The sequence below is a fragment of the Stegastes partitus genome, unplaced genomic scaffold (genome assembly GCF_000690725.1).
Source record: "Stegastes partitus isolate 25-593 unplaced genomic scaffold, Stegastes_partitus-1.0.2 Scaffold280, whole genome shotgun sequence".
Taxonomy (NCBI): domain Eukaryota; kingdom Metazoa; phylum Chordata; class Actinopteri; family Pomacentridae; genus Stegastes; species Stegastes partitus.
The window spans coordinates 112,279-128,959 of NW_007578011.1; the positions used below are offsets into that span (position 1 = coordinate 112,279).

At 46.3% G+C, this 16,681-nt stretch overlaps 1 protein-coding gene across 1 annotated transcript in view; it reads right to left on the minus strand.

The window, feature by feature from the left end:
- arhgap32b (Rho GTPase activating protein 32b) overlaps positions 1 to 12,389 on the minus strand; it is an 81,024-nt gene extending 68,635 nt beyond the window's left edge. Inside the window, exon 1 of the mRNA XM_008282639.1 lies at positions 12,326 to 12,389. The gene's annotated coding sequence lies outside the window, so the exon portion shown is untranslated. The remainder of the gene's footprint in view (positions 1 to 12,325) is intronic.
- Between the last annotated feature and the right edge of the window lie 4,292 nt (positions 12,390 to 16,681).

The window sequence follows — 16,681 nt, forward strand, 5'->3', positions numbered from 1 at the left end:
GCCTTTGTAGAACAACGAGGAGTCGATGAGACATCCGTCTGTCTTAACGGGCGTCTCATCGACTTTAAAGGCCGCCGTTGTTTCAGAAAGACGGAGCAGCAAAGGAATGAGACAGATGTGTACGGACCTCCGGCTCGCACACACACACACACACGCACACACACACGCACACACACACACCTGTACACACACACACACACACACACACACATGCACCTGTACACTCTCTCACACACACACACACACACACAATGTTCAGTGCGCTGTCTAACCATCTCCCAGAATGCAGCAGTGATGCTACATATACATGAGTGTACAAACTAGAGCAGACAACAGAGGAAGCTGACAGAGGAACAGAGTTGTGTTTTGGGGAGAATGGAAGCGTCTGCAGCAGCGAGGAGACGACAGCATCGAGCAAACGCTGAAGCAACGTCTCTGCATTGATCTAATTGGACTTCAGGGCCAGGGACTCCCACACACACCCAAGTAAAGTTTAGTAATGAGTAATTCCCTGCAGTCCCGTCTCCCTCCAGCCCTGCTACACGACGACTCACCAAACCTACGGACTTCACCATTCATTAAACCGTGACCCTGCTCCTCTGCTTTGTAATTCCAGCATACCAAGAGAATTCAAAACACAAAAATAACAAAAACAGGCTCACCAGTACAAAAAAATAACTTCATGTTCAATCATGTAGAGTTAGCCTTTACCATCTAAAAATCACCTCAGGAGTGCAAAAACATACCTACACAACACCAACATTCATCTATACTGGATTTGTAACGTATTGGTGGTAGGTACTGACTATTTTTAACAAACTTTTCATCAATTTATGTAAAAAATGTCCACCTTTTCTTCAAACAATAAACACATCAACACACTCATCACCCTTCAAAAAGTAATGTCCCCCCAAAAAAACAGATTGAAATAAAAATAAAAGTAATCGGATTCTCTGGAAGTACTTTACTGGATTACTTTCAGCTGCAGCGAATCCTCAGCAAGGTACACATAAACACAGACCCAGCCCGACTCCCGGTGGACCTTGTTAAAGCCAGTGAGGCTGGAGAAGATCAGTGAGATGCTTTAGAAACAGGACGGACACTTCACAGCTTTGGAACCCTAAAGGTCATTAGCATTACCTTGATTAGAAGTGACTGATCAAGAGGTCGGGGAGAAATAAGCGCATCGACGTGAAGGTACCGGGAGGTAAACATGCAGCCATGTTCTGAAGGACTGAGCAGATCTGACTTTGAAATCTGACATTGGCTCTTCAGATGATGCTCCGCTCAGGGAAGGAGCTGCAGTCAGCTCAGAGTGCTGCTCATGGACTCAAACCACCACAGAAGACTCAGTGATGAAACTGACTTACATCAGCGCAACACCTTCAAAGAGGCAGTAGATACTGGAGGTCTACTGGATCTGACTTTGGTTTCTCTTGTTAACTCATGATGGACTACTGAAGGGTTAGAGACACACCGATCAGCCACAACATTAAAACCACTGATATGGAATAACACGGAGCATCCTTGGATTCTGGCGTTTATGTGTATTCCTGCCCCGTCACACCCCATCCTGCCTTTGTAACAGCTTTAAAAACAACCTGAGGTTAATTGGTGATTGTAAATTGTCCGTAGGTGTGAATGTGAGTGTGCTTGGTTGTCTGTCTCTAAGTGTAGCCCTGTGATAGACTGGTTACCTGTCCAGGTGAACCTGCCTTCACCCTGAGTCAGCTGGGATAGGCTCCGCCCCCCTAGTGAGGGTTAAGGTGTAGAGATGACGGACGGACTAACTCAAATCAGATTTTGCATTAAGACTTTACTCCCCACTTTCCTTTCCGTACCTCAAAGCCAGCTGTGGGACGTGTTCTCCGTTTGGAACCACTTCACTTGCTTTGAAGGCTGAAGACAAAACCTTCACTGTGACAGTTTGCTGGCTAAGAAAGACAACCGCTGCCTGGGAGTAGAAACTAGGATAGGATCTGAAAGATAACTGGTGGGACATTAGTTCTGACAGAACTCACATAAGCTTGAGCAGCGGGGAAGGTACTGTTTAGGATGATTTATTTATTTTTTCCAAATTGTTGCATTGTACGGTTGTCAAGGATTTATCATCCTGCCACCATCAGCTCAGATGAATGCCATGCTTCCCAATGTGTCTCAGCATACTCTGTCCATTGGTACAATGCTTTTGGCAAAACTACTTCCACACTGTGTCGATCAATATAAACGTCTCTATTCACTTGGGTTTCCAGAAAATTACAACCGATACAAAGCAATTAGAAATCCTAGCTTTCACTTCCTTTCTGGTGAGACGCCCATTTCTTCTACAAGGAAGTCTACTGAAGCTCCCTCTAGGACTCAGAGATGTCATGTTCTCCTGTAAAGCTAGAGAGATTACATTTTTAGTAGGAGAAGTTCGACACCAAGTGCTAATCCCCCTTAACCTTCTCCAACAGTTTTCTTCAATCACCTGTCTTTAATCCCTGAACCCCAGAGCAACAGGTTTCCATCCACCATATTTTATTTTTCTGCACGTAGAAGACAAGAAACCCTGAAAACTCTGTGGAAAAGTGGAAATTCGACAAGGTACAATGAGAAACAGTGACTTTGATCAGATACTGGCTAAAGAGCAGTGGATGGAAACACACAGTAACAAGCAGTTTCTCTGGATAGTTTTCTCCTAAACTAGTGAAAGATCTTCGCTGCATTTGGATGCAAACTGGCCATAAGCTGATAGCTATTCTAAGAATGTGTCAGAAAGCAGAGATTTACAGGAGCAGCGAGGAATCTTCATCGTGTTAAATCTGGTAGGAAAAAATGTGCCTGCAAAAGGCCCTTTATGTGAACTGAGGCAGGAGTTTTAAAGTTGTTTGTCCTTGTCGTGTAAGAAAGTCATCTCCTCTGTCATGTGGTACATGGTAAGAAAAAAAACTCAAGCGAAGGCCTCCAGAGTTTCTGGGCCAGTGAGTGACGTCCCACAGCCACACTGACCCTAATGACATGCTTTAAGCACCACTTACCAGGGAAGGCTTGAGAACTACTGACACAGTGTGAAACACTTTCAGACGCCAGCAATAAAGGCCGAGCTTCAACAGCGCCTTTCACTCGCACAGTATCGCCTTCTCTCTTCAGATGTGCAGTGCACTCCTGGAATTCCCAGCATTCCTCTGTGAGCAGGCATATAGGGAGAAAGAAGCGACTCCTTCAAGCACCTGCTGCAAATACTCTCATAACACCCCAGCTAGAAAACCCCGCTCGTCTGGAGCTGCACTCTCAGCTGCTTTTTGCCTTCCTTCTCCGCTTCTAGAAAACCAGATAAAAGAAGAAATTGACTGCAGACTTCCCTCCTAAACTTCCATCCTGCTGAGTCAAACGTTTCTCTCACCAGCCTTGTAGGAAACACCAGAGAGAGCGCCACGCTTGGAAACGGAGGGAAAGCTTCAATCTTGACTACTTCTCAGGCATTTGCATCCGTCTCACAAGTTTGGCCCATAAAAGCAACAGCAGCTCAATTTCTTTTTGCTCAGAAATGAAAGCCATGAATCTCTCCGCATTTATCCTCAGCCACCGCTTCCTGGTGTCTCTGCTATGAGGCTGCCTCGCCGCTGGAGCCGCTGGATGTCTGACTCAACATGTGCTCAGAGATCATGTGAGCTTCATGAACCAACACTTCAACACTGCTGAGTGCAGGCCGGTCGTTAGCGTACAGGTCTGAGGGTAAAGCAGACGTTAGCACAGAAACAAAAGTACTCTCAGAAAAAAGCACAGAAACAGCTGCTTTCCAACAAAGGAAGATGTTAATACAGAACTTAAAAAAATGTAGACACAAGCCCAGCGCACAACTGACTGCAGAGTCCTGCTCTAAAGAAGTCACCACAACAAAAGCACAAACTACACAGAACATTTAAATGCATCCTGCTCTGTATGTGCTGCTGATCTTCAAGCAGGTCCGTTAGTTTACAGAACAAACCATTGGTGACTGGTGGAAGGTTTTACTCGTGCAGCAGCCAGGTGGTGCACACGCAGACCTACGGTGTGTATATATAATGAGGTGGGCTGATAGCTCGTCACTACTGAAGGGCTGCAGGTGGGATTTATTCTCTGTATGGACTGTTTTCCTAATTAACTGATTGGTCGTCACAGTTTTCCCAGGGTCATGAGCAACATCTCTAAACTCCTTTTTCTGACCAACTGTCTACAAGCCAAACGTTCGGTTTCCGGTCATGTTATAACGCAGAAAGGCTCATGACGGAGGACGGTGCAGCGTTCAGCATTCTGTTGGATTTCTATCTATCCAACCAATTAACTGGTGAATCATTTCAGCTTTATATGACTGACCAACGCCAAGTGAATCTGAGAGAACTTCAGTTTGTCTCAGTATCTCCTGACTCCCCACGTGATCCAGACTGACTCCGTGGGGGTCGGACCATCTGCTGCAGGACTCCTTGTTGTTCTTGTGGGTGAAGATGTTTGGGCTGGTTGTCCTGCTGCTGAATGAATCTGAATCATGACAGTTTCACAAGAAGCATCAGGAGTACCTGTAGGACTCGGGGGTAACTGAACTCCCTGTGCTGTCTATCAATAGGCTTTTACAAGACGTGTTACTGGAGACGGTTCATTGATCTGACAGCCAGACAAAAAAAACACAACGGCAGCTAAGATTATTTTCCTATGTGAAAAACACAAATACTTCTTTTTACAGGCTTTAATTTGCAACCGACGGTCAGTTCAAACCTAATAAACGGCACAAATCCAGTTAGGAGAAGAGAAATGAATGAACGCAGCCAAAGCACAGCAACAAGTGCTGCCAGTTTGGGCGGCTGTGATCACTGTTTACGAGGCCACTCTTAAGTGCATAGCATGTTTTCTGTACTGGACTGAACACACATGGATACACGCCACTTTTAGAACTGCCAATAATACCCTCCAGAGAATATTATGGCGCTGGTCTGATGAAAGGGATATCCAATGAGCGGTGACTCAAGGCTGCAGGGAGTTTAGCGCCTCATGTTCAGCTCTACAATCATTAAATAGAGATTTGTTTAGTCGCAATTGTTATTTATTGTCAATAATTCATCCACAGGGAATAAATTACTTCATTAACTCACTGCACATTGCTGGTTTAAGGAATGAAAGTGTTCGTTTCAACAATGACTCGGTTGAAACACAGAGAGTTGTCGAATGCAGCGATAGTTTCCCCACTTTGTTCTAAAACTCTGGTCCAGTTTGACTTGCTGGCATATTTCCGTCTTTGTCTAAAGATGATCCTGAGCTGGCACAGCGGTCCACCTGGGCGGCTCGCTAACGCTAACTGGATCACCGTGAATCCTCAAACGCTGGGTTTTGCTTTACCCACATAAAATGACAGGCAGACCCTCTAGCTGTAGAGATTGACTGAATTTAACCCAGATACATGATTTACTATGAGTCATATCATTTTTAAACCAGCACAACGTATTCCAATCCCCCCTAAAAAAATAACCAACCCACTTCTTTATTACAGCAGCTCCAACAAACACCGCTTGTTTTCTCTGCTGTGGGAGATAGTTTGACATGAAAAGCAGCAAACCCAGACCACGCTATCCAATATCAGAAGAACGGTCGGCAAAATGTGTTTCACTGTGAATGCTGCTGTAATAGACCCAAGTTTCTATGAGCTGCCTCTGGCTGACTCTATGACAGGAGAAGTTTTGAGGATGAAATTCGAGCCTCGTTTCGAGGTCACTAAAGACATTCAATCAGTGGAAGGCAACGAATGTGCTGCCCTGCAGAAAACAACAGTTAGGAAAGCTGAAATAAGTCAAACCTCTGTGAGCGGAGCAATGAACGGACCTGCTGCAATTCACATCAACGGCAGAGGGTTTTCAGTCAGTGTAGGTCCTTAACATAGTGCCGTCTTTACCAAGACTACAAATTTTTTTTTTTACTTTTTATTTTTTTCCTGTCTCGTATATGTGTACCTCTGTTGAATGCTGCTATCAACGATGTGAATTTCTCCACTGTGAGATAAATAAAGGCATATCTTATCTTATCTTATGTAAATGAGCCCTGATCAGCACAAACTGCCACCAAATAAGATCAGGGGGCTTTGGTGGAAACATGGCGAGGAGAAAAGTGAGAGCAAACAGCAAGCAGACGATCTGTCAGGGCTAGATGATGAGTGCCTGAGAGGATATTAAGGTACAAGAATAAGGAGGAGTATTTTGGGCAAAAACTAACCGCTTTAACCAGAATCCTTCTGCCAACGGGTCATTTAATGGTCTATTTATTAAATATCTGTTCTGCTTCAGTGACACTGCACTGCTGCTGTAAACCTCCAAACATGAGGATAGATATGCAGGAAGCAGGTAAAGCTGAGAAACAACAGACTTTTTCATTGCTGCTACTACGATGGGAAGGTCCTGGGTTGAAAACTCAGCTGGGGTTCCAGTAGGGTTCCTATGGGGTTCCTATGGGGTCCCTGTGGGGTCCCTGTGGGGTTCCTGTGGGGTTCCTGTGGAGTCACTGTGGGGTTCCTATGGCGTCCCTGTGGGGTTCCTGTGGGGTCCCTGTGGGGTCCCTGTGGGGTTCCTGTGGGGTTCCAATGGGCTTCCTGTAGGGCTCCTATGGGGTTCCTACGGGGTCCCTGTGGGGTTTCTACGGGGTCCCTGTGGGGTTTCTATGGGGTCCCTGTGGGGTTCCTGTATAGGGGTATAAACACATGCTCGGGTTATGGGTGAGTGTAAACTGGCCATAGGTGTGCCTGAGCGTTTAGGTCGTCTGTCTTTCTGTGCTGGTGCTGTGATGGGCGGGCCACCTGTCCAGAATGTCCCCTACCTCCACCCTGACTCAGCGGGGATCGGCCTCCGCCCCGTAGCGACCTTCTATAGGGTAGAGCGGTGTACAGAAAGTGGATGGATGCCTGGTGGAGCTGCTGAACTGAGCACTCTGCTTACGTTACTGTCTTGTAATGTGTGCCTCCCTGCCTCTGGCTGCTCTGACCTTGCTGTGGTCGCCGCCCCGTGTGCGACCGATAACACGGCGCTGCAGAGTTCACCTGATTCACCCACACGGTACATTTCAGAAAAGCAATTTCCTGCCATAGTGCTCAGTCAGCAGTGATAAATCCAGCACAATGCCTGTTTGCATCCATTTCTGTTTCTTCCTTCAATAATTTGCACCTTCATTCATTATCCAGTCACCGCTGCATTTACATATTTACACTGACTGCAGTTCAACCTCTGTCAGCTGAAGAGTTGCTGCACTCTTGTCTCGTGACTTTTGGTCACAGTTGATCCACAAACGGTTCTGGGGTTGAGCGGGTTTAACGGTAGTTGTACTGAGCCTAAGAAAGAAAATAAGACAAATCTTGAATGCTGTCCGTTTATTGTCCTCTAGTTTAATTGCTGCTCACATTTTGGTGAAGGACAGCTTTGGGAAACAAATGCCATTCTGTAGAAGTGTTGATGTTTGGAAGCATAAAGGAGTCGGCTGTGTTCAGAGAACAGCTGGAGTCACATCGTCACACAGGTAACCTGCCAAGTTGAAAAGCAATTCATACGATCTTCCAACATCATGTTCATAGTTAATGTGGAGTTATCTCCCAGTGTAAGGCTCATCATCCCATTACTTTAACGTTATCACTGTAAAGGCTCTGGATCGAGGTCTCCTGGAATCAGAACTGTTCAGCTCTCCTCTCTGTGAGGCGTTCATTAGCTCAACAGCTGCAAAGAACAGAAGTCGATGATCGGTATTTAACAGCACTTCTGCACTTTTCATGGTTATATCTGAATATCTGTCAGTATTGTGAAGACTGCCACAGATACAGCTTCCTAATAAATGTGAGTTAAACTGGTGTTTTTGCTCCGGGGCACTGGGAACATTGGCTTCTCTCTGGCTCACTGACTAAAACAACAGCACCTGAATGAGCAACAGCATTTTCATTAGAAAAAGATAAAATAAAATCTAATTTTAGAACGGTTTAGTACAGTCAATTATCCCAACGGTTTTGAAAATCAATATGGCAATTACATATTTTCCTTAAATCAATCAGTGGAGAAAAAAAAAAGAGGTGAAGACTGATTGAAACAGTCTGAGTAAATATTTCTGGAGACAGATGCAGTGAGATGGTCGTAGGCTGTCCTGAGTAAATAATCAAAACTCAACCTGCACATTTTTCATCTCCACTGCAAAGGAAAAACAAAAAAACCTTGGAAGGCAATGAGCAGCAATAAACAGAGAGCGAGGAGAAACAGGGAGGAAGCTATTAGTAGGCAACGCACGGGATTTCAACCTTATGCATGTTCTGGATGGCGTCCACGGGCTGGAAGTCTCTCCAGTCAGCCAGCAGTTTAGCTCCTATTCCACTGAGGGGGTTTATCTGTGCTGCATATGGCTCTGCAGACAACACTTCCATCCACACATTACTGCCAGTTACTAATGAAATGTTATCATCCTACAAGAGGAAACTCTGCCTGAGCAACCTGATCCGGCCCGTCGCCGCGCTCCAGTTGTACTTGAAAGCAGCACAACAGCTCAGACAGCCATTCATGCTCAACCAAAGCACGCCTTAATGTCTCATAAATATCAGTCTGCCGCTGATGCAGATTTACAGAAACGACCCAACATGATCATTTCTGCCTCAGCAGAACTCAGGCATGACTTTAATGGAGAGCTGTGTTAGTGACCCCTCGTTGAATAGCAACGTAGCTGCTGTTCTCACACTGTTTATGAGAAACCTACAACATGAGAGAGCACCATCGTCTAGGATGTAGCAGGAGAGGGAAGGATGCACTCAGATAGAGCTTTGTGTGGACGTGTACTTTATAATACCTTCTGTATTGCATGTCTGATGTTAAATTTGTGTTATTACATTGAAATAATAGAAGTACCTTCCCTTACCTCGGCGACTTTTACTTTGGTAAACTATCACTTAGACTGAAAGTTAAGGCTTCACATGTCGGACAAATCAAACAACTATTCCCATAAGCCCAGTCTCACATTTATACACTTAAGAACACACCGACCTGTCAGTGACCTACTGATCAAACAAACAACAATAAACACAAAACATGTCTAAAAAGTTTTCCATCCAAAGCTGTGGCTGTTGTACACTTTCACAGGCGAATGAAACACCAGCAAATGTCATTATCCCAAATCAAATCAGGTTCCTCTCTCTGCAGACCGATGCGTCAACTGTTCTATCAGCCAGCAGATTGTGCTTAAAGGTGTATTCCACTGATTTAGAGCGGCCCACAGAGCTGACGGACCAGTGGGAGGATGCAGTGGCATCCAGCTCTGACCGTGTGGATCCTTCAGTTACCATAAAGCAACTGCACATTGTCTTTTATTAGACCTTTCCTGCCTTGTAAACGCCTACATCTTTCAAACTCTGTGCTCCTGCTGGTGAAGCAAACTTTCTGTTTCAACAGGCTATTCTCCACGACCGGGCAGCATGAACCTCTGAGTGTGTTTGGACCGCAGGAACCAGTCCTGTGGAACCTCTTTCAGGGCCATTTCAAGGATAGAAAAAAGTACCCACTCCAGGGTGGGTACTGCTAAGCGGAGCTGGGAAACTGCTGAGCGGTCTCAATGGCAATTGGTTAAACTTGGAGAGGACAACAAGCTCCATTTTTTTCTGCCCTCTCAACGTCCTCACCAGCTTGTCCTCTCCAACGCTGCCACCTTTAACCTAAAAGTCACCATACAGGCTACATAACAAACCCTCTGTTGTTCTATTTCCTACGTGCTGATAGAGCTGGACTCCCAAACAGTAGCTGCAACCGGTCACTATTTTTCATGCACTCTGAGGTAACATCATGGTAGAAACTGCTGGATCCTGGCTGAAAGGGCAGATTACGGGGCCTTTCCTGTGAACTAGCTTGCCTTCTCGGCGTAGGTGACGGTTATTTGCCTTCTCGGCAATGCAGAAAGACACACGAACAGACACAGCTAGGACTAGGACTAGGACTAGTGATGTCAGGGAAAGTGATTTTCATGTGTAAAATGGGTGAGGAAACATCTTGCTCATCTTACTGGAACTTTAGATCCTAAAAACACCAAAGTCCTTCCAAGCTAGGCTCCAGCAGAATCACAATCAGAAGCTTTTTCGTTGCCATGTGAGCTCACACACACAAGGAATTATAACAAGACAAGAATAAATGTAGAAATCAAAAGTATAACCGTACTACGTAAATAAAAAGTACTATGAGAAGAGAAATAAATCAGGTCATAATGTTTGCCTTTGCTACCTGCCATTAGCAGCTACAGTGATCTGTTCAGTTCACTATGAATTCACGGGAGCTCTGTGGTTCGCGTCAGCCGTCTCCTGCCGAGTATGCTGCTCTGTTGTCTGCCTGCCTGTCTGACTGCGTTACAGAATCAGGAAAACAGGATGCGGCTTTACAGCGTTGGCTTGTTTTACTTCTCTGTGCCACCTCATGGGGGCCTTGTGTCCCCAATCCGCCCCCTTCGGTCCTGGCTGCTGATCCTCTGATCCATCCCTGTCCACGAGGATTCACCAGACAACTTTTATGATGCAGCAGCCCCGACCAAATGCCCTCCCCGCTGAATCTGATAAAGGAGGTAATCTGGAGTGGCACACTGAGCACACACAGCCACAAACAGGTTCTGTTCACAACATGATCCACCAGCAATTTAGCAGTCGAGAGAAATCTCTTTCCATTTCTCAGTTTTACCCTCCATTACCTCTCTCCTCACCCTGTCTTTTTCCTCTTTCCTCTTCTTTTCGCTCACTCTCTCTCGGTAGTAACGTTGGACCGCTGTCTAATGTATGCTAAGCTGCTGCTGCCATGGTAACCCCGGTGCAGGATTTAGACCCAGTTCAGGACTAGAGGGGCGGTGAGCGAGGGGCAGGTGGAGGAGCTGAACGGCCTTAACTTTAATCCCAACCACCACCACCACCCTCCACAAAAGATAATATGGAGCAGCACACATCGCAAAACACAGATGCACACGACACGCCGCTAATCCAGCAGCGAGAATAAACCCGAACCACGCTGCCATGGCGGTGATGCAGGGGAGCGAGGCCACGGGCTCCGTGGTTGCAGAGAACGGGAACAGTCATAGAGGTGTATTTTAGTGCGTTGCAGAGAAGGCTGGTAAAAATGTGTCCCTGCCAGTCAGAATGTGTGGTGACTAACAGAAATAGTAAGGAAATGACAGCTAAATGAGTCACAGCCTTAATTTCCATCTGTGATTGTACGACGTGTCAAAGGAGATCCCCAGGACGTGTTAGAGATTAGTTGTACCTCATTGGCAGAGTGCAACCACTGTAATGTAGAGGAGGAGATAAGTGACGTCCCAGCAGCACCTGCCTGCTGATGAGGGAGCTGGCCGTGCACGGGGAAGCATGCTGAGGAGCAACGCATTTACTGCGAGCACCGTGTGTCCTAAAACACCTATGTACAGCACGTATGTTCACCGGATGCAAGCCCATATGTGTTTTTGTGAATGTGCATGCATGAGGGAGGGTGTGTGTGTGTGTGTGTGTGATGACAGTGCACGGGCATGTGGCTGTGGATGTACAGCTGGAGCGATGACGTAACGCGCTGAAAGCCGACACACTCGGCCCCTCGGTGGGGGCCGTGGTTGCTGGAGCTGGGAGTTGGAGCAGACTGTATGAGCGAAGGAAATCTGAATGAAGGGTTTCCAGGAGTGACGGCTGGTGGTGGCTGTCGTCCAGTTGCTATGGTGGTTGATGGTGTGGGTGTGTGTGTCCGGGGGTGGGGGGGAGCTAATAGAGGATGGGATGGTGACTGTGCAAACTCACCCTATCAGCTCAGCTATAGCGCTTCGGCACGTCTGCTGATGCCTCCCCCTCCTTCTCTGCATGCGCATACCCTGGTGTCATTTCTCCTTGAGGCATAGAGGAAGCCAAGCAGCACCCCCTTCCACCATCAGCACACATTCCAGAACATGCATGCGCACACACGTGCACACTCTCAAGCACAAACCAGATTGTCCAACTGTCGAAAGCAGGGCTTCTGCCTCGCATACAGTGGGAGCAACGATACAGAGGTAGACACACATATGCACAGAGAGCCCTGGAGGTAGGACTGGAAGGCTTCCTGTGTGTGAGCAAACACGCATGTTTCCTCCACACTCACATACATGAACACACAGACACACGCATATTGACACACTTTCCATGGCTCCTTCTCTGACTATAAACAAACTAGCATGCTCACTAAAGCACTACCTTAGGTGTGGTCCTCCTCTCCATACACTCACACAGAAAAACACACACATGCACACACACACACTTCACGCTGATGAGAACGTCCAGCTCAGTGCGTTCCTGAGTGTGTGCGCCGGTCTCTCTTACCTGTCCAGGATGTCATGGCTGGACGTGGCTGTGGCTCCCAGCAGTCCCAGTGCTGCACTCCCCACCGCTGCGGCAGCCCCGCTGCCTGCCTCCATGATACTGACTCACTGCAATGAGCAGCCTGCCAGAGAAGCCGAGAGGGAGGGGAGAGAGAGCGAAGGAGGGAGGGAGGGGGAGGATGTGAAGAGGTAGATCAGGAGGGAGAGAGACGAACGAGATAAAAGAAATCACATGTAGAAGCAAGAGGAGGATGACGAGGGAAGGAAAGCAACAGAAGAGAAGAATGTGGGAATAAATGGAGAGAAGACGGGACTGAAAACGACGTGTGGTGAAACGAGTAGAGAGGAAAACGAGTGGGAAGATCAGGGAGGGGAGAGGGGGAGAGGGGGAGAGGGGAGGACATTAATTGTGTGTTTAGTCTATAGATCAAATAAATCAGGAGCTTTGCAAATGCAGGATTTCACTGACGAGTTAACACATGGAGACTCTGGCACACACTTGTGGTGTGAATCAACAGTGAAACACCAACATCGGCCGCCCTGCCATCCTCTGAGTGTCTGAGGTCTCCGTCCTCAGCCCACAAACTCAACGATCACATCAGCAGTTCACAGTCAATCCGATTTAAAACGACATTTATTCACACTTCTTTTATGTAAGTGAGCCTTGTGGGGGTTTAGCCAGCGACAGGCCACCATGACAAAGACTTCTGTGGCAGGAAATGTCTTCATATATTGAACACAAGTTTACCAGGACAGCATTCATACTGCTGAGTGGCTCGTGTAACTAAACAGCTTTAACAGCAGTCTGAGTGTCTGTGGCTGCAGCTGGATCAGCATATAATCATGGTCAACTAACAGTTAATGCAAATTTTGAATTGAAACATATTTGCATGCCTAAAAAAACTCGTACCTGCAGTGACTTTATGCATCTCGTTCCAGTAATGACACTTGAAAAGCATTTCAGTTTACACAAATTTCTGTTACCAAAAATCTCTTCCTGGTAAAGAAATGCTCCGGATACAGCGTCCTGTGCAGCAGCTCATAAACCAGCTGTGCAGAGGAACGGGGCTACGACCAAAAAGCAGGTTGATCGTACAGAGTTATTACCACAGAGTCGGCTCTACTGTTGGGTTTGGGGTGTTTTGGTAATCATTTTCCAGATGTCTAATTTCATTTGTGCAACAGTCCCTAAATACATTTCATTTCCTGTACAATAAGACAAGGAGAAAATCATCCGGACCAAGAAGCTGAAACAAGAAAAAGTAAGCTGACTTCAGCAATGTATTGATTATTTACACTATTATACAGGCTTGTTTACTCAGTCTACATCTGTTATAGCTGCTATAGAAGGCAAGTGTTTCCTTTCTTAAGCTATCTCCCCCAGGAAGCTAACAGTTAGCTTAGCATTTACCTACATGATGAAAAATGTAGACTCATGTAGGACATTATAGCTGTAACTAACTACTAGTTCTGTAGCTAAATATCCTCCCAATTTATTGTTTTCAACTGTCTAGTCTGTAAAATGTTCGATAATAACGACAAATTCCCCAAAACCATTCCCAGTAGCCAATATGAAGTTATCAAACGTCCATTTTAGTTGACTGCCAAAAGCCAGCAGTGTAAAGACATAAACGCTTACTGGAGAAGATAAACAAATACTTTCAGCATTTTTAAAATAGTACAAATGATTTTTTCTGTCTGATTAGGGTAACTCAGTTAACTGCTCAAACGTATTCTCCCAGGCAGCCTTATAAATCACCAACCAACCAGCATCCCTCTTTTCTGTTCTTATTTGTCGTCACTCAAGCATGCACACTCCATCAAACACAGCCCGTGCATTGTTTAAAACCCAAGTTTACTGTGATTAAGGTTACTCTGGGACCATCAACAGTGCTGATCTCCTACCCACTGAATCGTCACGGCGCCCATAATCACAGCAGAGAACACCCTGTCTGGTGTTATTGCTATAATACCACCCACCACATGACAACCTTCGGATGAAATCCTAATGTGACGTTGTCAGCAGACGAAAATAGATGACAGCAACACAGCAGGAATGACCCAATAAAACAAGGGAGTCCATACAGGCAGATTTCTGTGGCAGTCTGTGGCTATGCTCTGTAATCCCAGGAGGATGAAGCCAAGGAGAGAGCGATGGAGGGAAGGTGGGAGGGGAGGCGAGGGAGGAGAAAGCGTGGGAGGAAGAGGATCCTTACAGGCCACACTGAAGCAGCTGCTTCTACATTTGAGGCAGACTTACTGGGTCTGTGTAATCCCCAGGGCTCCCTCATGTGCATGGTTAGGAGTCTAGCCATAAAAAGTGCCATGCATAACACACACATCTATAAAGACAGAGACATCACCACATACAGTCAGGACAAGTCACCCAAACAGATATCTGACTGCATCTGGGATCGCTGTCAAATGCTCAAGTTCAACACCTCTAAGAAAGTTCCTCGTTCAACGTGATTCACGAATCTTTGTTCTAAAAATAACAATGAATCAGGAGTGATTAAGCCTCCCTCTGGACCAATCAGAAGCCAACGCGTCACCTTCTGTTGACCTGGTGGTCCGTGGTATAAGAGGCAAGTCCACTGATCAACTTCTGTGGCTGTGTGTGCAGGAGCTCGTCTGTTGAAGCCAACACTGTATTGACCGAACAACTGCAGCACATATCGACTGCTGTGTACAATCGGAGTGGCGTGACATGAACAGGGCGAGCTGTGGACGCTGACACAAGCTACGGGTTGAAATTCACCTCGTGTCCTGAGCTACTGCAAAGTCCTGCTCTGATATCACACACAGACACACACACGTCCATTAACTGGGTGTTTCTGCATCCAAGTGCCAGCGTGCATATGTTGTGGGCGTGGAAACACACATCTCTTTTGTTATGGCGTGCAGAGGGAATGGAGTGTGTGCATTAGTTAGAAGAGGAAGTGAGTTTGTGTATGCCAAGCAGGCAGGCACGCACAGCCAAGCAGGCTGGGCTTCCCACAAATACCTGATGCAGCAGAAAACCCATAAAATGGCCGACCTTGAAAGAGGACAGAGCCTCAGCTCATCTCAGAGGAGATTAAAAATCAAGACTGAATAGTCTCCACACAGTAAACATCCTCACTCTCATCAGGCTGGCAGCTTAACTGAAGATAAAGTTGAGTCAGGAAATATTTGGCTTTGTCTCACCGAACAGTGCATGAAACAGGCGCTATGGAGTTAAAGCCAGAAGATTAAAATAAACCCACACTTAATTATTTTAAATTTAATGTTAAGCTCCTCTTAGTCCTGTACGTTTCTCCATTAATGTGATGACAACTCAGCGGGTCATCTCCACGTCTCAATGAGCACCCTGCTCACTTTTCCATTAAAGTCCCAACAGTGATCTCACTGGGTCGGACCAAGTACCGTTCACATGTCACTATCAGCACGACACGGGTCTGGACCACATGAACACATAGATGCGCACAAGCAGCAGAGCTGTGCCATGTCATCTGGGGAAGGGATTGTCCACATTGGGCTGCAGGTGGATCAGTGGCTAGCACCGTGGCCTCACAGCTAGAAGGTCGCCGGTTGGCGTCCCGGTGAGGACACCCGGGATCTTCCTGCGTGGAGTCTCCATGTTCTCCCCGTGCAGCGTGGGTTCTCTCCGGGTTCTCCGGCTTCCTCCCACAGTCCAGAAACATGCTGAGGTTAATTGGTGATTGTAAATTGTCCGTAGGTGTGAATGTGAGTGTGCTTGGTTGTCTGTCTCTAAGTGTAGCCCTGTGATAGACTGGTTACCTGTCCAGGTGAACCTGCCTTCACCCTGAGTCAGCTGGGATAGGCTCCGCCCCCCTAGTGAGGATGAAGGTGGACGGATGGATGGATTTTCAGCACCAATTTTGGTCCAAACAAGTCACAGAAAGCAGTTTTCAACCAGAATCATAAAACACCTTTTTCATCTGCTTTGCTCCACATCTTCACATTTACTACAAACTGAAGTAAAAATAAAAACTTTATCCAGTAATTAATCGTAAATTATCCCTGACTTAGAGACGGGATTGAACAGGATGTGATTGTGAGTCACACTGAACTCTTCTTTACCTGAAACAGGTGAGCTGTCGCACAGCGTCACAGTTTATCAGCTGCAGTTAAATCATTCACAGCAGACGCCTTCGGGTTGAGTCCTGAGCTCCGTCACAGCTGTCTGGATATTTATGTTTAGCTGTTGGTAAAGCAGGATTCAGACCATCAGACAGCTGATTGGACAGAATTTTCAGGTTTTTGTGGAATCATGAATAAATTATAGTTATTAGTTACTTCTAACAGTTTGACAGGCTTGCTAATAGTTTATTATCATGTATTACAGACGGCCATA